We start from the raw sequence: 23,465 nt of genomic DNA on the forward strand, positions 1-23,465 counted from the left end.
CCCATAATCCATGATAACAACAACCAAATACTAAATAAAATTAATTCATCATTTTCACACCAAAACAGCCCCTAATGTTTCACCAACATTTCAGCATCAACACACATGATTTCATAAATTCGTCACATATTTATACACTCACAAAACGTCCAAACTCACCTTAAAATATATAGAAAATGATCAACTCTTACCTTGATACTTAGCTCCTTACTTTGCTGAAATTTGAGGATTGAAAGGATGACTATTTTTAGTTGCTCCAATGAATGCTTCACGTCACTGTAGACCTTCCAATTTATTGGAATACTTGAAGATAATTAACCTTTAATTAACAAACTTGGAGCTGCTTCCATGGCCATGGTCGTGACCTTCAAGAGCTTCCATGGCATGTTTGTGGTTTCTTCTTCAATTGAAACTTAATGGTGAATATGTAGAACACTTTAGGGACTTAATGGTGTAAGAAAATGGAGGAGCTGGCCGTGCTTGTGGAGCTTCCATGGATGGCCATGGCTCTCTCTCTCGTTACTTCTCTCTATTCTTTCTTTCTCAAAAGCTTAGGAAATTTGGAGAAGATGAGAGCTTCTCTCTCTTTCTTGAATATTCTGGAGTTGGGACACATTTTTTGCTACTATTTTGGTCAACAAGAAGACCATGTGTGCTTCCCATGGTGACTACATGTCCCCTACTAAAGCATGAGCCAATTAGAATTGGCCATATGGCAGTGGGAGTCACTTTTCATCCCACTATTATCTTAATTCATCTTAATTAATTCCAAATTCCCACTTAATAATTCAATAAAGGTTAATTAATCCCTAATCTCGACTAATATTTCTATACTGATAGAAATTTGCAAATAAGTCGATCCATTTTAAAATTCAGAATTAAAAGTCCTTGAATTTATGTCCATTAGCTCACGAATAGTCCAATGTGAAAAATACAAAATATAATAATTACCATTCTATTTATGACCTGTTTTGAACCTACTTATAGTGATAAAGGGCGGTGGAGTAGTCCTACCACATGTCCACCATATGTCAGGCTCTCTACTTGTGGCCAACTCCTTTGTTTATTAAAACAGTCGTATCTCTTGATTCCGATATCAAATAAATTCACACGACCTATGGTTGGAAATATAATCCAATTATCTACAACATTCATTTTAGGAGTTTTCCCAAATTCCCAAACCATGATGGCGTTATGGTCTCCCCAAGTCAGATCGCCCCAATATATAACTTAAAAACATCTTTTTGAAGGGCTTACACTTGGATTTGGCTCAAGGGTCCTCCTTGAGTTGTGTTTAATTTCATATATATTATCCATATAACTTATCATATATACTTTTTATAAAAATCCCATCATCTGGGCTCCACCTCAGCTAACGGTTACGAGGGCTATATATCTTTTCGAATCATATTGTACGAGCTCCAAATATTATACTCATGCTATCCTCATCCTACTACAGTAGAATTTCATTCTTTATACTTGTAATATTTGCTCCTCCTTGAGATTACATTAAGCAATCTGTAGCCTTAGTAACACGAAATTTTCTGGGGTGTAACAGTAAGCCAACAAGGTTGTAATAACGTGTAGGAACATCCCAACTATACATAGGTAGGACGACAAGGCTTCCACTATATACAATGTCCCAAAATATGCATACATGCATACCGACAAGGCTTCCACTACAAAAGGGAACGTCCCAAACATAAGTCATACTAGTACAGCTGGATAACACCTATATACAACCCACACATGTCTACAGACCTCTAAGAGTGTTAACGATATCATATGATAGGATAGGGCCCCATATTACCCCTGGATAAACAAATATATACATCAAAAGGGTCAGTACAAAAAATCTAGGCTACAGAATAATAAAGTACTCCAAAATAGCAGACTGGAAATCCTAAGTTGGTAGATCCCCGAAATGAGTATCTGTACCTGTGGACATAAAATGACGACCCCCGAAGAGAGAGGGTCAGTACGACATATGTACTGAGTATATAAAGAATAAAATATCATAAAGGAGATCACATCTGAAGAAGAGATTTAGGAGACAAGAATTATAATCAAGAAATCACTATACCTGTGCCTTACGAAACAAAGTCATGTATATCATTATCATATATCATACCCGATCCATTATAGGACTGGTGACATAATCATATCATCATATACATATACCGTACCTGACTCTCTATTAAAGGACTCGGTGAATAAAGTTTACACATAAACTGTACTCGTCCCGTCATGGGACTCGATGCCATAGTCATATCATTATATACCATACCCAGCCCTCTAGTAAGGGACTCGGTGAATAATATAGTAGGATAAATACATGATAACGTACCTGGTATATCGTAGGACTCGGTGGATAATACAGTAATAATAATAAGCACGAATAGGGTATCATTTTCAACCTTGTACAATTAGATCATCATCTGAGACTCAATAGAATAATCAAAATGAACTATCATTTGAAAATCAAGGCAGTAGTCATTTCAAGTACCCTTCAATTGTCATTATGAATTATACCAAATATGAAGTATAGCGAAATATGAATTAAAGCAAAATATGAAATACACCAAACTATGAATAATACCAAAATATGAATTACACCAAACTATAAATTATACCAAACTAGGATGGCTAGAATCATACACATGTATCAAGACAAAATGATATAATTTTTGGAGATAAAGAAAATTAGCCATCCTAGTGTAACTAAGAATAAGAGCTTCTTTGGAATTTATACATTCGTCGTCCGGTGGTTTCATATGGATCATGCCAAAAGAAAGAAAGGTTATCTTTACATACTGACTACTTTCCAATGTATAAAAGACTTGAGAGGCAATAACTCAAATATTGTAAAAGTTCTAACATCAAGAAGTAAATAAGGATCATGAATTACACTCGGCATTTATGAATAGAATTGCCCTGGAGCTCATATCATTCATTACTTAAATCTAACATATGCCAACACAAAGGAGGGACAACTTTACATACCTTTAGCGTTTATTTGCACACAACATGTATATGCTACCCAATAACGTCTCAACCTATATTAAGAAGTTAAGCACTACAGTTAAGCTATGGAATGGCATAAAACATACTTTAACATTAGTAGGTTATTTCTAGAAAATTGGACAACACCTCTCCTATATCGCTCACTTTCCTCACGCCCAAACTAACCATACAATCACCAAGAAGCATCAACAATCACACGTTCAAATGCCATGTTAAGACTAGCTAGGACGAGATTCAAGAATACTCCAAACAACCCACATATCCTTTTGACTTCCATTAATTATCAATATGATGACTACGATGCTATCGAATTACTCCTAATAGGTTGGAACCATCACACTCTACTGAAATGATTTATAACAGCCTAACAATTATAATTATATAGTACATAATCGTAACTACACTTAATCCTTCAATTCAACAAAAGAAGACACACATTACAACCAACCCTTAGAAAAATTATTCCAACTTGACAAATCAAATTCTTTCATTTTTATTATATAATCAACCACAATAACAACCACAACATTAATCGAAATTAATCCACCATTTTTAGATTAGAACAGCCCTAATACGGCCCAAATGAAAATTTAACATTAATATATACAATCCCTTCACTTTTAATACATAATCCATAGCAATAATAGCAACAACAATAATCAACCCAATTTAATTCAAGCAACTCCAATTCTGTCTATTTCAACACCAACACTAATTATGAAGTTTTCTTACTTCCAATTCTATTTAATACAAGTTAATCTATTCATTATAATATTATTTCTAGTTCAGGCATCCCACATTCATAACATCCGACAATAATTTAAATCCACATACAACTACTATATCTTCAAGTTATCTTTAATGATCCATAGTCTTAACGTTTTCATCGAAACAACCCTACAACAGCCCAACCAACATACAATAACATATATTCTTAACTATCCTTAATCTTTAAAGTTCAACAAGAACAATAATATATAAAAATATCCCCTAACTAACAACATAAAGATGCTCGAAAACCTTGTGAATACTTGTGAACACACCAAGGAAACCACATATGATTTTTACACCTTATTTCATAATATCATTTCATCTAATTTTTGTGAGACATAGCAGCAGCCATAAGATAACTATATCACCTATTCATATGTAAGTAAACTACATTATTATCATTATAATCCTTACAACAGCCCACAAACCAATTTAACTTCAACTTTAAACTTTAACTACCTTCATTCTCATCATAAAATCCATAACAATAACAATCAAAATACTAAGCAAAATTAGTCCACCATCATCTACCCCAAACAACCCCAACGTCTCCCACAATGCTTCAACATTAACACCCACAATTTCATACATTCATCACACCCTTATACACTCACATCACGTCTAAACTCACCCTAAAATATATGAAAAATGATCAGCTCTTACCTTGATAACTTAGCTCCTTAGTTTGCTGAAATTTGAGGATTGAAAGGATGAATATTTTTGGTTGCTCCAATGGCCCCTTCACGTCATTGTAGACCTTCCCCTTGGTTGGAATACTTGAAGAAAACTAATCTTGAATCACCAAGCTTAGAGCTCTCCCATAGTCAACCATGGCCGAACCTCTCTCTCCTACACCTCTCACTTCTTTCTCTAATGGAATTTTCTAGAGTTAGAATTGATTAGCTTGAAAATGTTTGGTCAACAAGCAGACTAAGTGTGCTTCCCAAGAAGCCTAATTGTCTCCTAAAAAAACATGGTCCAATAGGAATTGACCATGTGGCAGTGGAGGACTACTTTTCAGCCCACTAATGGCTTAATTCATCTTAATTAATCCCAAATCTCCACTTAATAATCCAATCATGCTTAATTAATTCCTAGTCTTAACTAATATTTCTACACTGATTGAAATTTACAAAGTCAAGCCATTTTAACATTCGAAATTAAGATTCCATGAATTTATGTCTATTAGCTCGCGAATAGTCCAATGTGCAAAAATACGGAATATAACACCTCCTTTAACTTGAGTCGACTTGCTTGCAAATAATTTGATGTATAAACATATAGGGTATAACATATTGACCAATTTTATGGTGCCGTAGTGTTTTCTAAGATTGATATGAGATACAACTACCATTAGTTGAGGATTAGGGCAATGGACATCCCTAAGTACATATTTAGGACTCATTAATAACCCGTGCTAACCCTACTCTCCAAAACTGATTGCAACAGGCTCGATCTATCTATAATGGTAGCTGGTGCTCGATCCTGCATCACGAAAGTAGATGTAGAGTGCAGTATGAGTACCAAGACAAAAGGTAGCCAGTAGGTATTATAGGCCGACTGAGCAAAAAATGTAAAACAATATAAATAAAGAGGAATAAGCCAAATAGGAATCAACATAAGCATCCAAAGTGAAAAGAGTACTATCTATGAGAACTACAGCTAACTATACCCAACTGGGCCCCCATAAGCCCAGTAGGGGCACTCACAAGAAAGTTAAATAAAAACTCAAAATAACCCCCATAAGCCAACTAAGTACACAGAATAGCTATAACTACCTAGGCTTGGAATCAAGAATCTACGATTTCAGGAACCAAAGAACTTTATCATCTTCAAACCCAAAATCTCCAAGAGTCAACGAATAAGGGGTGCCTTAGGGGTCGTGGCTGGGACTGGGACCCAGATGCTCGTCCGAATGTCCAATATGTCCAAGGCCGGGACTGGGTACCCAGATGCTTGCCATAATACATCGATGCGGTCGACACTAGGACTGGGTACCCGAATGGTCATTAAACTAGCAAGCCGGCAGAGTCTGGGGCTAGGTACCTGGATGGTCCTCAATAATTCAAAATTGAGGTCGATACTAGGTACCCGAATGCTCACAGATACTTTATCCCATGGTGCCAAATATTCTCCTTTCCAACTAGACATCAACAGTACCGAGAATTTTCTCTCCAATATGCCAACTGATATGCCGCCAAAACTTGAATCGGTGCTGAAGCCAAACGATCACAAAATCTAGTATTGCTGATGCATTTCAAAGTCATGATTATACCGAGTTATGTATGAGGGTGTTATTAAAATCAAGGGTATCGGCAAGCTAAGGAGAACTAGCAGGCACTAGCCCGCTACTTCATTCTACAATAATCTAAGTCCGCTGGAGTGATGCCAGGGCAACTAAAGTAGGTCTATAACCTATACTAAGGCCAACATACTCCATATTATCAACAATATGCTTAATCATCTCTCCTTACAATAATAACGATTAACGACAAGATGGACATGCTTCCAAATACCTAAGAAACCTGATAAAAAGCCCTAAGCATGATTTCTAACACTTAAGATATACAAATAAGCTACCCAACCCAAATTCCATCAATCTCAACATGATTTCACACATTCCGACTCAATCTAAAGAAGGGAAAGTCGTAACCTACCCATAGGCTAAACACGCAAGCTCCAAATCATAGTGCCATAGCATTTCCCTTGCGAGCAGTCTCAAAACATTACCACGCTATCAAAAATAGAATTACAACGTCAATACAGTTGTTTATACACTAATTTCATAATTTTTGGAGACAAAATAATTTCGGGATCTAAAACAGGAATTATGGTACCCGCATCCAGAATTCTAGAATTGACCATAAAAATAGGTTCTAAATGTCACCCAATGCTCACAAATCAATAATATAATTTAATTCAAGGTGGTAAACTATGCAGGATGAGCATGCAACTATTTTCTAAATTTAAGCTAAAGAGGTGATCATGACAACCCTTTTATGTAGCTAATTCTCACAAACGATGCCCCCACAACCCAAACCAAACATACCAAGATGTTCCTTACGAAAAACCTCATAGTTTAGACTCAAAAATCACTAAAAATGGAGCTAAATTATCCAAGATACAATTCTCCAAAATCCACTAAAAATCCATTTTGAAATTAGCAAAATTAGTAGCGAAAATCGAAATCTTACCTCACACGAAGCCTCTCCTCATATTTCCGAGCTCACCACAAGATTCCTATATGAAAAACTCTTGAAATTAGCCCTTTGAATCGCTGAAATCACCCATAAATTGAAGAAGAAATCAAACTTTGAAATTTACTTAAAAATATTTAAAAAATTAAGTCTTAAGAATGACCCTCAAGTGTTGCTTTAGAGACCTCCGGATCGCTTAAGCGCCTATCGCTTAAGAGATACCCACCCAATAGGGTTGGTCGCTTTAGTGAAGTCCTGGCCTCTTAAGCGACACTCGCTTTAGTAACCAACGGTCTCTTAATCTACGGCGCCAGATACAGTTGGTGCAAAAACAAGCTTAGCATGCCAAAACCTCCGACAGGGTACTCGAGATTCATTTGGAACCCTGTGCGCACAAACGAGATATGCTATCCCATCAAATTTGATGTTTTAGAAATATAGTAATTAAAATTTCTATATGAGGTCATTATGACTGAAAGTGGGTCCCACACCAAGGGTCATTTTGAGCCAAATTTCACAACGAGCCTCGAGATTAAATTAGAAGCCTTAAGAAGCGAACAAAGGGCTGTTCAAGAACAAAATCGAAATTTTAGAACTAACCGCACTGTTAGAATTTTCATTCGAGTATGTTCTCTAGGAAATTTGACCAAAGTCAACCTTAAGCCAAATTTCAAAGGTAAAAATGCCAAATGACCTCAAACTCATACTGATTGCCTCGATACTGGTACAGACCATGCTACTAGCCTAATTTGGCTATTTTGGAGATAATGGGACCGTCAAAATTTTATTTTGAGGTCATTTTCTTAAAGTTACAACCGAAGTCAACTTTTCAAGTTATAAAATCTCTAAAATAGGAAATGGGTCTAAAACCCAAATGAAAGACCAGGAGGCCGTGCTACCAGGTTTGGGTTATGTATTGATACAATGGGGCTAGGTTATTTCTTATATGTCAAGGCAGCTTAATCTGCATGAGCACGACTACCCCACTCTTAACTTAGAGTTGGTGATAGTAGTTTTCATTCTTAAGATTTAGAGGCACTACCTACATGGAATTCGATATGAGATCTATAGTGATTAGAGAAGCCTTCAGTATATTATGAGTCAGCAAGATCCTAATTCAAGGTAGCATCATTAGATTGAGCTCCTGAAGGACTACAACCTCTCTATTCTCTATCATTCGAGAAAGGCAAATATAGTAGCGGACGGCTTGAGTAGGAAGGCAATTAGTATGGGTAGTCTAGCCTTCCTTTTTGTTGTGGAGTGACCTTTAGATTTGGTCATCCAGTCCTTAGCCTATAGGATGATTCAGCTTGATATTTCTGATTCCAGGCGTGTGCTAGCTTATATGGGAGTTTAGTCATCTCTATTAGATTGGATTTACAGATGTCAATTTGATGATAAGGACTTGGTTGCTATTTTAGTCATGCTACTTTAGATTCAGATGGGGTATTAAGGTTTGATGGTCATTTATATATTTTGAGAGTTGGGTTTTTTATCCAGTTGATCCTTAGAGAGGCCCATGATTCAAGATATTTTATTTATCCAAGCACAACTAAGATGTATTGTGACTTGAGATGACATTACTGGTGGTGAGGTATGAGGAGAGATATTGCAGACTATGTGTCTCATTATTTGAGTTGTTAGTATGTGAAGGCTGAGCATTTGAGGCCTGATGGTGATTTTCAGATATTACCCATTCTTGAGTGGAAATAGAAGTGTATCACCATGGACTTCATTATGGGGCTACCTTACATTTCTAGAGGTATTGATAGTATTTGGGTCATCGTTGATCGATAGATAAAGTCAGCAAACTTTCTCCCTGTTCATTCTTCCTATAATGCTGAGAGGTTGGCCCGTATTTACATCTGAAAGGTGGTTTATCTTCATGGTATGCCTTTTTATATTATTTCAAATCTAGGCTCATAGTTCACATCTAGCTTTTAGAGGACTTTTGAGGAGGAGTTAGGCATCTGCGTCGACCTAAGCACAACATTTCACCCTAGATGGATGGTCAATCAAAGCATACTATTTAGGTTCTTGAGGATATATTACAGGCCTGTGTTATGGATTTTGGAGGTCAGTGGGAAAAGTTTTTGCCTTTGGCGGAGTTTACGTACAACAACAACTAATACTTTAGTATTCAGATTGCCCATTTGAGGCCCTATATGGTAGGCATTGTCACTCTCAAGTTGGTTGGTTTGAGTCTACGGAGCCTAGGACGTATGGTACAGACTTGATGCAAGAGTTCTTAGATCATGTGAGGCTAATCCAGGATAGGCTCAAGATAGCTTATAATAGATATTAGAGTTATGAAAATCGTAAGCATCGACTATTGATATTTGTTATCGATGATAGAGTATTCCTCTGAGTATTACCTATAAAGGGCATGATGAGATTTGGAAAGCAGGACAAGCTTAGACCTAAGTATACTGGTCTTTTTGAGATTCTGAGGACATTCGAAGGTGTTGACTATGATTTAGCCTTGTCTCTAGCATTCTATGCCATCCATCCAGTTTTCCATATTTTGATGCTGTACTGGTATATTTTAGATGAGTCTCATGTTTCTAATATGATGCGGTTGACTTAGATGATCATTAGACCTATATAGAGGAGCAGTTGTGATCCAGAGCCATTCCTATGGTTACGGTCCATTGGAGTTATCGTCCAGTCGAGGAGGCTACCTAGGAGATAGAAAAGGAGATGCAGGAGTAGTTCCCCGGGTTATTTGAGTGTTCAAGTACTTGTTGATTTTTATTTTTATGAACAAAAGGTTTTTTAGTAGTAGATAGTAAAATTACCCTCCAAGTAATTTTTTAGGTAATGCATTCATTTCATAGTTAAGATGATTCCTATAACAACCCCAAGTCATTTATGACTTGCTGACACTGACTGTTCGGTTGCTTGGTCTTTCATTTGAATTTTATTTTTGTTTCCCTATTTTGGAGCTTTTGAAACTTGAAAATTTTATTTCAGTCATAACATCAGGTAAACGACCTCATAACACAATTTTAATGGTTCCATCAGCTCCAAAATTTCCAAATTAGGCTAATAGCTTAGTCGACACAACTATCGAGGTTTTTAGTGCGAGTTTAGACCATTTGGTATTTTAGCCTTTGAAATTTGGCCTAAATTTGACTATGGAAAAATTTTATCAATGCGGTTAGTTTGTGAATGTCGAGTTTGGTCTAGAATGATCTTTTGTATGTTTCCCAAGGCTTCCGGTGTATTTTTGAGGTCCGTTGTGGAATTTGGCTAAAAATGACACTTAGAAATGGGACCCACTTTTTATCAAAATGATCTTGTATGGAAATTTTGACTATGTCATTGAGTCCGAAATGTATAATTTAGTAGGGTAGCATATATTGTTTGCGTGCATGGGGTTCTGAATGAATTTCGAGTACCCCGTTGGAGACATGGACAATGCTTAAAACTCCTTTTGTAGCAACTGTTGGTGCCAGTAATTTTCTGCATTGCTATTATGATGAATTCTCCACATCCGGGGAGGTCACTCAGAATAGGCATAGCGATCGCGAGGCCCTTGGCCGTGATCGCGATGAGTTGTTGACTGGGGTTGACCACAGTATGGTTTTCGCAATCATGAGAACCAACCTTTGCAGTCGTGATTGTGATTTTGTAGGTTTTTTGCGATTGCGACACTTATCCTCCCAATCGAGATGAACAAGTTCGTCTGGTCTTTTAATTTAAGACCAAACACTATCAGCTAAAGTCTAAAAACTTCAAAGTTGTATAACTTGATTAGAGGAGGTTTGTTTTGTACAATTCAAAGCCTGAATTATGGGTATTCACTCGGAGAAATTATAGGAGTATTCGGGATTTAGGGAGGAGGCTTCGTTTGAGGTATATTTCAGTAAATAGTTAATGTCCCATCTCTTAAGTTGTGATTTAATGGTGAATTATTGCATCTCTTGATTTCCTGCTGTTTTGAGCCCCAAATTGTCTTCCATTTTGGAACACACGTTCGGAGAGATACTGAGGACCTTTTCACGGAGTAAATTTCTTAATTTCTATTGCGGATCCCACTTTTCTATTTTATACTTGCAAAATTGGCCCATCTTTGTTTTATGTTATTTTAGTGTCTGAACGAATGCATTGATGTTGTGATTCTATTTTTGATAGTGCGCAATAGGCCTACAGGTAGGCTAGGCTTCCCTTTCCCTTGATGTGCATGGCTAAGTATTTGTATGTTGAATTGTGTAGATTTGGGGGTGTTAGCTTGTTGATCATGTTGAATTCCTAGAATCTATGCCTTAGGCTATAGTTTGGGTATTTTAGGCAGTTGAAGTGTGCTTACTATAACTTTGGTTCATTCATACCTTATGGTGTGCCTTTGTGTGGCTTGTTTACAATGTTGGAAGCATATTTGGCCTTAGTCTAGTAACTTTGGTTCATTCATACCTTATGGTGTACCTATCTATAATGGCGGTGGACATGAACCATGGCTGCAAATGGCGGTGGACATGAACCATATCTATAATACTAAGGCAAGGATTTGAACCACACCTGGTGGAGTGAATTGGGGACTTGAACCACGAATAGAGGTGAAACATCTAGAAAAAGGATCAGTGGCCAATTGAGCATCATAGGGAGTACCCCCAATCCGAGTTTCATCAATAAATCACTCCATCCCTAACCAAATCCAACCAAAATCAATGAGTAGCTTCTAAAACCAAGAATTGGGTACACTATAACCGATAGAAATAGGGGAATAATGGATATATGGTTCCAAGATCGGTGTTATTGCCTAGATAAGGCCCAAACTATCAGACTCAAGTCTGCTACATCAGTCTACAAGGAACTAAGTCGTCCAAAGAGATGTCAGAGTGATTTTCATGTCTAACAGCTCCAAAAGTATGCAAGTCCATGACAATTCACTCCACCAGGTGAAACTCGGATTGGGGGTACTCCCTATGATGCTCAATTGGCCACTGATCCTTTTTCTAGATGTTTCACCTCTATTCGTGGTTCAAGTCCCCAATTCACTCCACCAGGTGTGGTTCAAATCCTTGCCTTAGTATTATAGATATGGTTCATGTCCACCGCCATTTGCAGCCATGGTTGAAGTCCACCGCTCCTTAGAACTTGATTCAAGTCCATAGCTACTTTCACCTCGATTCAAGTTCTTGGTCATATTTATACGTGGTTCAAGTTTACTATCATCCTTAGCCTTTGTTCAAGCCCTCGATTATTGCAAATCTCGATTAAAGTTTTTGATCCTTCATCGTTATTTTGGTTTAAGTCCTTAACTCCTATCAGTTCAGGATGAAGCTTCAGGCATACAAATAGGTTTGGTTCAAGTCCAAAAAAAGTTGTAGAAATCTTGGGAATTTTGTCAGATTCTTTTACTTCATTTCATGCTCTCCCTTGTACCTGTCGGGCTTATGGGAGTCCTCTCGGGTTTTACTTTTAACTTGTGCATGAGTGTATTTGTTGGGTTTATGGGAGCTCAATTGGATTTATTCATTTATTCTCCTTTTCTTTATATGTGAATACACTCGCGTTCATGCCGAATGATTTTCTTGCTCAGCCGTTCTATGATGCCTACTAGGTACCTATTATTTTGGTACTCATACTACACTATGCATCTATTTTTGTGATGCAGGTCTGATCACCAGCTACCAACATTGACATCGAGTGAGATGCAGTCAGATTCAGAGGCAAGGGTGAGCACACAACATCTTGGAGTTGCAGTCAGATTTTGAGACAGTCTTGTTTCCGTGGTCCACTTTTGGGATGTACTCATATTTTAGTAGCTCTGTACATGTGACTTCCAGGTTCTGGGAGGGATCTTTTATTTGTATATATATTTTTGGCTTGCTTCTGCTTCTTCATATTTGATTCCTATTGTGTGTACTATTATATTAGTTTGATGTTAGTCTTCTACTCTTACATCCCATTACTTGTAGCTCCAGGATATGGGTTGTCTTGCCTATTGGTGGATTATAGTAAGCGTCATCATAGCTTAAGTAGTCAGGTCGCCACAATCCATGAGCATGATAGTAATTTTTCACAAAATTTTTCTATATCTTTATCCAAGCTAGCAAAGATTTCTCATTTACACTTTCCTAAACATCTTACCCTTAATCTGTGAGGTTCATTGGGTTTAACATTTAATTGAACCTTATGTTGAACAGCATGATCATTGACAACTTTTCTAAACTCGATTGCACTATCAAATATCATACCCTATGCAAAGAAAGAAATGAAAAAAGAATCATCATATCTCAGTTTTTTTTTTCTTCTTGAAGGTAAATCAACATTTGGTTGTGCTAAAATACCTAGATCTTCATCACTATCTTCACTTGGTTCATCTAATGAACCAATGAAATCTTTGTCACCTCCCAATGTACCATGATACTTGACTGCCTTATTCTTGAAAATATCCTCATTTGTTTTATCCATGTCAGCTTTTCCAAGCTCAACCTCTTGATACCTGGAAGATTTTTTAGTTCTCTTTTTTTAGCTTTGCAGCTTCATTCCTCTTTTCTTGTCTTAAATTGTCTCTAAACCTCTAAATTCTTCATCAACTTCACTATCATCCTCATCCAGAACAACATCTAAGTCATCATCCTCAAAGTCAAGAAAATCTCTATTTTTTCCTCACTATCATCACCAACTACCTTATCTAAGGTCTCATTTATAACCTCCTCAAGATGTGAAGCTCTAGAGCAATTCCCTATTTTTTATTACTTTTTTAACTAGAAAATGGTCCAAAAACCATGTTAGAAGTGGGCTCCTCTTCTTTAATATACACATGTTTCATTTACAACTTAAAAGAGGACACACTCCACAATTCTTTTACACAGTTGTATAGTTGGTTGTCACTTTCTAACTTGAATTTATTTTAGGTAGTAGGGTCTTCAATATGAAAAGCTTCAATTTCATCATACTCAATGTCTTTTGCATAATATATCAGTTTGGTCAAAGAGAAGTTGTCCTTGTATATGATATATATAATATTGTTCGATTTTGACACATATTGACCTTTATAAAAGTGATCTCCATGGTGAAAAATAGTGATAATATGACCCATATGATCAAAACTGTGACAAAAGGAAAATTTACAGTCATGTTGAAAAAAATCATAATTTATATATAAAATTATCAAAAACAAAATTTCAAAAGAGCAAAATTAAACATACCTCGACTAAGTTGAGAAAGAAGAATAGGTAAACACCCAGGTACATAAAATTTCAGCATAAATCTTGAATAATTTTTCCTTTGATTCAAAGATAATGTGGGATGAATTTTAGGGACTTAGGGTTAGGGTTCTGTTGAGCAGAAGCACATCTGTTTTCTAAGTGAATTTGTCCTTTTCACTTTCACTTTATTTTATTTAATTTATTTTTATTTTCTTTTTAATTTGAAAATACATGTGTATTTATTTTAATTAGTTGGCAACTACATAGTAGTGTTTGTATATCACCCATTTTATCATTTATTTTTTTAAATTTTAAATAGTTAAAGTGCCTACTTGAGCATTGACAAATTTTAAGGTCATAGTTGCTAGTTGAAGCCAAGTTAAGATCATGTTTATATATTATGCCAATTTTAAAATGCACCCATTCTCAAATTAGACCCGCCCCAAATTCATTTTACATTTCATCCTAATACAAAATCAATCTCATCAACAAGTTATTTTATGAACTTTCACATTCTAAGGAACCCCACAATGTGTTATTGTTTTGGGAGAATGGTACAAGAAATATATTGGAGGATGACAGGTTTAGCTTCCAAATATTGCTGAATGTTGTGTCGAGGACTTTGGCGTTGCGTAAAGGGGTGGAGATTCATGCATTGGTTTGTAAGCTTAGGTTTGAATTTGACCCGTTTATTCAGACAGCTCTACCTGAAATGTATGTTTTTTGTGGGCAAACTGAAGATACACGATTGGTAATTGATAAAATGTCTCAAAGAGATATTGTCACTTGGTATAAAATGATTGATGCGTATGATTCTCTCCATTTTATTATATAGGATGACTATTTTGTTTCTTTTTTTGCCAAGGAAGAAATAGAAAAAATACTTTTTTTGGAAATAGTAATATATAGTGAATGGGTAAATTGAGTTGGACATGAAATTCTAACTATTGGTTTAATTGTTTTGGGCTGATGGGTTAAATGAATTTAGGGTGGGTCTTATTTGGGAATGGGTGTTGTTTTTTGGAAAAATAACACTTGGACCCCAACAAGAAAAACTATTTACAATCAGCTACCTCCTTACTTTCCTATCCCCCTATTTTTAACTAATAATTCGTGTTTACAACTTGATACCATCGGAGTATATATATACTCTGATGGTATCAAAGAGAAGTAGATAGTGCAGCTACTCCATCATACCATTAGAGTGCGTATATATATAACATACATTATTTTAGTGAAAAGACTATTTGATTTTTCACGACTCAAAAAATGAGGTTATGATGGGACACATTCCGAACCCATCCCGATGTATTAGACTAAAAGTAAGTTTTCTTTTTTGTTTCGAGATTGGCTTGGTCTTCAATTAAAACTCATACGAGACTCCTCAATAAAAGTCAGGCCACAATTAAATGAAACAAAAAGGACAATGAAGAAATTATCTAAAAACCTGGTGTCATAAGTATAAAGAGCATCTAATACAAAGTCTAAATCTGAAATTACAACATATGTCTCCGAATATTACTAAATACTGAGAAATAAAGATAGACTAGTGACGATACAAATCGTGGGTCCTGACCACTAATCTAGAGATATAAAGTCCGCTAGAAGATTAGCTGTCGCGCAGAATGCCCTAACTAGAATCTGCATGAAAAAGGACACAGAAGTAGGGAGTAAGTACAATCCACATGTACTCAGTAGGTTTAACCGACTGAGTATAATAAATTAATCAAACCTATGAAATAAACTAAAGAACGCTTTTACCTACATACAGAAAAGTTCCAGTCCAATTTCGATACCTCCAATTTATATAGAATAGCGTAATTTAAAGTTAACACATAAATATAATTTATTATCACAATTGACCAGATAAGTCAAGTATCATAGATATCAATGCAATACAATGCAATATGATCATGCAATGATAAAAAGGTGTCACATTTTCTCTCTCAATTATTTTCCATAGTTCTCAATTTCCCATGATCAATGCTATGATGAATGGGGATGAATGCATCAAAACATACATAACATGGAGGTAATATTCAATTCAACATTTAATACACTATTCAAAGTTCTCAAAACTTGATCTAAATAGGATAGTCACCCTAAATAGATAGTTATGTGAAGGATATATGTTGAAATAAGTGTTCACCCTTTTTAGAAAATATTTCAGTGCTCAGATATGCTCAAACCCCATACTCAACCACTCATGTAGGCATTACAAGTCAAATAGTCTCCTCACGCCTCTCTCACATGCAAATCATGAATTACATATTCTCAAAACAGATAAGATAGAAAATAGGCCTCCACACGGGCTACACAACATAAATAGGCTCATACACGGCATCGCAATATAAATAATCCCCCATATGGGAATCTCAATGAAATTAACAGTTTCAAATATGCTACAACCCCATCCCAAAGTCTATAACATACAATTGACTAATTACCCCATCCCAGTCTCAAAGAAGAATAGTAAAACCTATCTCAATTGCTGGAACCGCACTCGTATGCTTCCACTAGACAAACAATTCTTGAATTCAACGTGCGAAGTGACAACCCAGTATCAAGAATCAAACATACACGTCACAAGGAGTCCATTGACACCTATAATGCAAGGATTTGGAACTGGGAATAAAATGGTCCAAAAATATATTAATTTCAAAAGAGGGTAATTTAGAATCAGGTTCTACATTAGAAATGGAGATCATAGCTGAAAAACCCACAAAAATTGAGTAAGAATTAAGTTCAAAATCACTATTTCGAGTTTATGGAAAATCAAGGAATATAGGTTTCAAAATCAAGAAGTTAGAAGTTAAAATTATAAGATATTAAATAGAAGTATAATGTTTTAGGTAGAAAATCATTTACCCAATGTTGTTCCTCAAAACATCTCTTGAAAAATCACCCCACCGAGCTTAAGAACTCAAAAAATGGTGGCGATGGGGTTTCCCCTGATATTTTACTATTTAGGAAAAAAAAATTCTCTGCAAATGCGGAGCACATAGAGGTAGCTCTTTGTGAACATGGATCACAAGCAGCTCTACCCTCGACGAACGCACTACACTACACACGAATGTGGAGGCTCCCTAAGGCCATTCTCTGCAAAAAATCTAGGGGACCCTTAATTATATTCCCCAGGCACCAGATGCCAGAAACAACAAAAGAGTTAAGGTTCAAGTTTTTGATTGGACCCTGAGATTTATTTGAAATCCCATACACATAAATCATATATGTGCTTCTGTTAAATTCGATGTTCTGGACTCACTAGAACAATTGAAATTTGAATTCGAGGTCTCCTTCACCCGAAACTCAATAAGTTGCAATTAAACTTTCTTTGAACCTCAAAAAGACCAAAATAAGCTCGGGACCTCCAACAAAATATAACAAAGTCGTTCCTAGGCCTAAAATCACCCTGTGAAACCAACAGAATCATTAACAATCCAATCCGAGTCTCTGAACTTGAATTGCTGACCAATGTCAAACTTAACTCATTTAAAATCAAACTTTCCAACTTAGGAACTCAATTTCATCAAACAACTCTGAATTCGAAAACGAAGACACTCTTACACCAATTTCCACATTTTGAATCTGATGGACCTGATGACTTTCTGTTCCGAGACTCGCAGCTCTGATTGGTAACAAAAACCAATTTTGAGCAACCTAAATATTTAAAAACTCAAAAACTTGCCCAATTTACAACCTCTTAAGAATTTACCAAAACCAATGACATAAATCAGTCAATTAACAACAAGGAAAACTAACAAAAAGGGTAAAATAGTAATTTCTCAAGAATTTCTGAAAATGACCCTTAGGGTCATTACATCATCCACTACTAAAAATAATGTTCATTCTCAAACATAAGATAAAGAAAAGTACCCGGAGTCTCAAAAAGATGAAGGTACCGAGCCCGGATATCCCTGTAACTCCCAGGTTGCCTCCTTAATAGGTCGATGTCTCCACTGTACCTTAATCGAAGTGATATCATTGGTCCTTAGCCTATGAACCTACCTGTCTAGAATGGATACCGTCTCCTCCTCATAATTCAAATCCAGACCCAACTCTACTATATCATAAAAAATCACATGGGACTCGTCTGGTATATATCTGCGAAGCATGGAGACATGAAACACCGGATGGACAGCTGGCAATATAGGGGGCAAGGCCAACTCATAAACTATCTCACCCACTCTCCTCATAATTTCAAATGGGCCAACAAACCTCGAGCTAATCTTTCCCTTCTTCCCAAATCTTATCACGCCCTTCATGGAAGATATCTTCATCCATACACAGTTGCCCACCATGAAATCTAAGGGTCGGACCCTCCTATCAGCATAACTCTTCAGATGACTCAGGGCTATCAATAGTTGACCATGAATCAAGCACATTTATTTTATGGTATCTCTGAGTAAATCAGTACCTAATGCATCTACAATATTTGAATCAAAAACACCTTATGGACGATCGGTACCTATAACCATACAACACCTCAAATAGTTCCATCTGAATGCTTGAGTAATAACTGTTATTATAGGAAAACTCCGCTAAGGGAAAGAGGTGGTCCCATCAAGTAGAAAAATCAATTCCATAGGTCCTAAGAATATCCTCCAACACTTGAATAGTCCGCTCGGACTGGCCATCGGTCTGGGATGAAATATTAAACTCATGTTTAATCGAGTACATAAACCATGTTGTAATGCCTCCCAAAAGTGAGAGGTGAACACTGAACCCTGGTACAAAATGATAAAGATCGGCACCCCATACAACCTAAAAATCTCATGAACGTAGATCCTAGCTAACTTTTCTGCATTGTAGGTAGTCTTTATTTGAAGAAAATAGGCTGATTTGGTCAAACGATCCATAATCACCCAAATAGAGTCATACTTACCCAATTCCACGGGTAATCCAGTCACAAAATCCATGATCCCACTTCCACTTGGAAATAGGTATCCTTTGCATTTCTGATGCTCATACTTCACTTGTTGGCAATTTAGACACTTAGCTACAAAATCAATAATGTCTCTCTTCATGCTATACACCAATAATGTTGTTACAAGTTATGAAACATCTTTACCGCTCCTGGGTTAATAGAATACATGGAACAATGAGCCTCCTCCAATATCGTAAACACCCAATCACTAAATTTGGGCAAACAAATGCGACTGTTAATCCTCAAAACTCCCTCAAGAACAAGAGAGGATGACTTAGCTTCACCTCCCAATCTTTTGTCTTGAATGGTCCTCAACTTGTCATTATCAAACTGGTGCGTATGAGTATGATCCATCAATGTAGACCTAGCCTCCACAAAGGCCAAAGTGTTATGAGGTGTAGAAATATCAAGTCGGACCAACTACCTAGACAATGACTTAACCTCCAAGCCAAAGGCCTCTCATCCGCCTTAAGGAAGGACAAACTACCCATGCTAGGTTCTTTGTGGCTCAAGGTATCTCGCTACCATATTAGCTTTGTTCGGATGATAAAGAATGGTGATATCGTAGTGTTTCAATAATTCCAGCCACCTATGCTACCTCATGTTCAGATTTAGCTGCGAAAAGATATACTTAAGGCTATGATGATTTGTAAAGACCTCACAATACACACCATAGAGATAGTGCCTTCACAACTTCAAAACAAACACCACCACCGCCAACTCTAAGTCATGGTTAGGGTAGTTCTTCTTGTGTATCTTCAACTGTCAATAAGAATTAGCTATAACTCTACCTTTTTGAATCAATACACTACCAAAATTGAGTCTCAAAGCATCGCAAAACATAATAAAAGGCCATACCCTCCTCGGGTAAGGCTAGAATAAATGTTGAAGTCAATAACTCTTTGAGCTTTTGAAAGCTTGCATCACGCTCATCAGTCCACTAGAATGCTACGTTATTTTGAATTAGCCTTGTCAAAGGGTCTGCAATAAAAGAAAAACTCTGAACAAACTACTGATAATAGCCTCCAACCCAATGAAGCTCAAAACCTTGATAATCGAAGTAGGCCTAACCCAATTACGAACTTCTGCAACCTTGGACGGATAGAACATAATATCATCCTTGGTCACCACATGACCCATGAATGCCACAGACTCAAGCCAAAATTCACATTTGGAGAAATTTGCATACAACTTCTCCTCTCTTAATGTCTGAAGTACGACCCTCACGTGACTAACATGGTCGACCTTATTTTTGGAGTAAACAATTATTTCATAAATAAACACAATCATAAATAAGTCCAAATGTCATGACCCAACCCTATAGGCCATGACTGGTGCTTGAATTGTACACTCATATATATGTCTGTTATCTATAATTGATCAACACCCATACGACATGAAATATATACGGACGAAGCATCATCTCAAAACTGTCACATATACATGTATACCAAAACCACCTATCTCCTGGGAAGTTGTAATTATCAAAAGATAAGATAGCATAATGCATAGGCCGACAAGGTTGTCATTACATGTACGAACGTCCCACTATATACATAAATGCGAGCTGACAAGTCTTACCACTATGAATGGGAATGTTCCAAAATATAAGTCATGCCAGTACAATCAAAAATATCTATATAAAACCCACACATGTGTCTACAGACCTCTAAGAGTATTAACAATAACATATGATGGGATAAGGCCCCACCGTACCTCTAAATAAAAAAATATACACATCAAGATATTGGTACAAAAAGTCTATCCTCCAGAATGATGGAATACTCTAAAACAGCAGGGTGGAAATTCTAAGTTGGCGGATCCCCAAAATGATTATTTTTACTTGTGGGCATGAAAGGCAGCCCCCAAAGAGAGGGGGTCAGTAAGAAATATGTACCAAGTATATAAAGCATAAAATGCCATAAAGGAGATCATATCTGAAATAGAGGTTCAGAAGGCAAGTATAAAAACCAATAAATCACTGTACCTATATTTTATAAATAAGGTCATACATATCGTGATCATATGCCGTACGCGGCCCACTATAGGACTCGATGAATAAAGTCGTGTACACGTATACCGTATTCGGCCCATCATGGGACTTGGTGCCATAATCATATCGTCATACCATCATAACATCATATTATCATATCACATATCCGACCCTCCAGTAAGGAACTTGGTGAATAGTATAGTGGAATCCATACATGATAACATACCCGGCCTATCTTAGGACTCGGTGGATAACACAATAACAATATGCATGAATAGGATATCATTAGTAACCATGTGTAATTTGATAATTATCGGAGACTTAATGGAATAAGCAAAACAACCTATCATTTGAAAACCAAGACCATAGTCATTCCAAGTACTCTTCTATTGTCATTATGAATTATACCAATTATGGATTATACCACAACATGAGTTATACCAACTAGGACGTCTTGAAGCATACACATGAATTAAGACATAACAATATAAGTTATGGAAATCAAGAACATTAGCCGTCCTAGTATATATTTACACATTCATCGTCCGTTGTTTCATATGGATCATGCCAAATAAAGAAAGGTTAGCTTTACATACCTTTAGCATTCACTTTCACAAAATATGTATACGCTGCCCAATATTATCTCAACCTATATTAAAACATTAAGCACTAACATTAAGCTAGGAAAAGGCATAAAACGTACTTTGTCGTTAGTAGGTTATTTTTAAAAATTTGGACAGCACCTCCCCTATACCGCTCACTTTTCTCCACTTTCAAACCAGCCATACAATCACCTAGCAACATCAACGATCACACATTCAAATGCCATATCAAGCCAAGCCAAGATAAGATTCAAAAATACCTGAATAACTCACATAACATTCGGCTTTCGTTAATTATCTACATGACGACTACGGTGGTACCGAATTACTCTTAATAGGTTGCAACCATCACACCTTATCAAAATAATTTATAACAGCCAACCAATCAACCATACAATGCATAATCATAATTACACTTAATCTTTCAATTCAACACAAGTAGCCACACGTTACAACCAACCCTTAACTCAATTACAACTTCAACTTGACATATCGAATTCTTCCATTCTCATAATATAATCAACCACAATAATAGCTACAACATTAATCAAAATTCATCCACCATTCTTGTCTTAGAACACCCCCACATGACCTCAATGGAAATCTAATATTAATATATACAATCCCTTCACTTTTAACACATAATCCCTAACAATAATGTCAACCACAACAATCATCCTAATCTAATTCAAGCAACTCCAATTCTATCCATTCCAACACCAACTCTAATCATGGAATTTTCTTACATCCAATTTCATTTAATACAAGTTAATCTCTTCATCATAACATTATTCTAGATTAAAGCAGCCCACATTCATAACATCCTACAACTATCCAAATCCATATATAATTATTACATCTAAAGTCGTCTTTAATATTCCATAGTCTTAACGTTTTTATTGAAATATTACTACAACAACCCAACCAACATACAACACAACATATAACCTTAACTATCATAAATCTTCCAATCTCAACAAGAACAATAACAACATACCAAAACAGCCCCTAATTAACCACATAAAGATGCTAAAAAAACCTTATGAACACCTACAACACGCCAAGCAAACCGCTTCCAATTTTTATACGTTATTTCATACAATCTTTTCATCTAATTTGCTGACATATCACAACAGCCCTATGACAGTAACATCACCCATTTAAATGCAAGAAAACCATGTTAATGTTACACCAAGTTCTACCACAACCCATAAATATCATACCAAAGAGATCGAAAATATATATATAATATCTTCATACACTTTAGTCTTCAAAATTCAAGAACAACACTCATCAAAAACATCAAAACAATATCAACAATTATTATACATAATTACACAGCTAATTCCATTCATTTAATCCATTTAAAACAGCCCCTTAATCCATAAGTCTTAATAAATCAACAAACGAGTTTATAACGTTATTTTCTCCGTTCTAATCCGTTAAAACTCTAAATAAACTTGTTAACAATGAAAAAGGGAACTTAATATTACCTCAAGTGAGTAGCGACCACACTAAAACTTCTCCTTCTTGGCTTATTTTTAGCTCAAATTAAAGGTAACGCGACATACAACACTTTTCTCTTCATGAGCTTTGAGATTCAGGGCTTCAATTGTGATAAATTTTGGTGTTTCTCTCTAGGGTTCTCTTCTCTCACTCTCTCTGGAAATTTTTGGACATGTTTTGGTCTAAATTCTGAAGGAAAAGATGAAAAATTTGATTTAATGGCATGGGTATTGGGCCTGACCCGAGTTGGAATTGGGTTGGGCCGAATCCACTATTCAGTTCTGC

This window comes from Solanum dulcamara, chromosome 4, assembly GCF_947179165.1.
Source record: "Solanum dulcamara chromosome 4, daSolDulc1.2, whole genome shotgun sequence".
Lineage (NCBI taxonomy): Eukaryota > Viridiplantae > Streptophyta > Magnoliopsida > Solanales > Solanaceae > Solanum > Solanum dulcamara.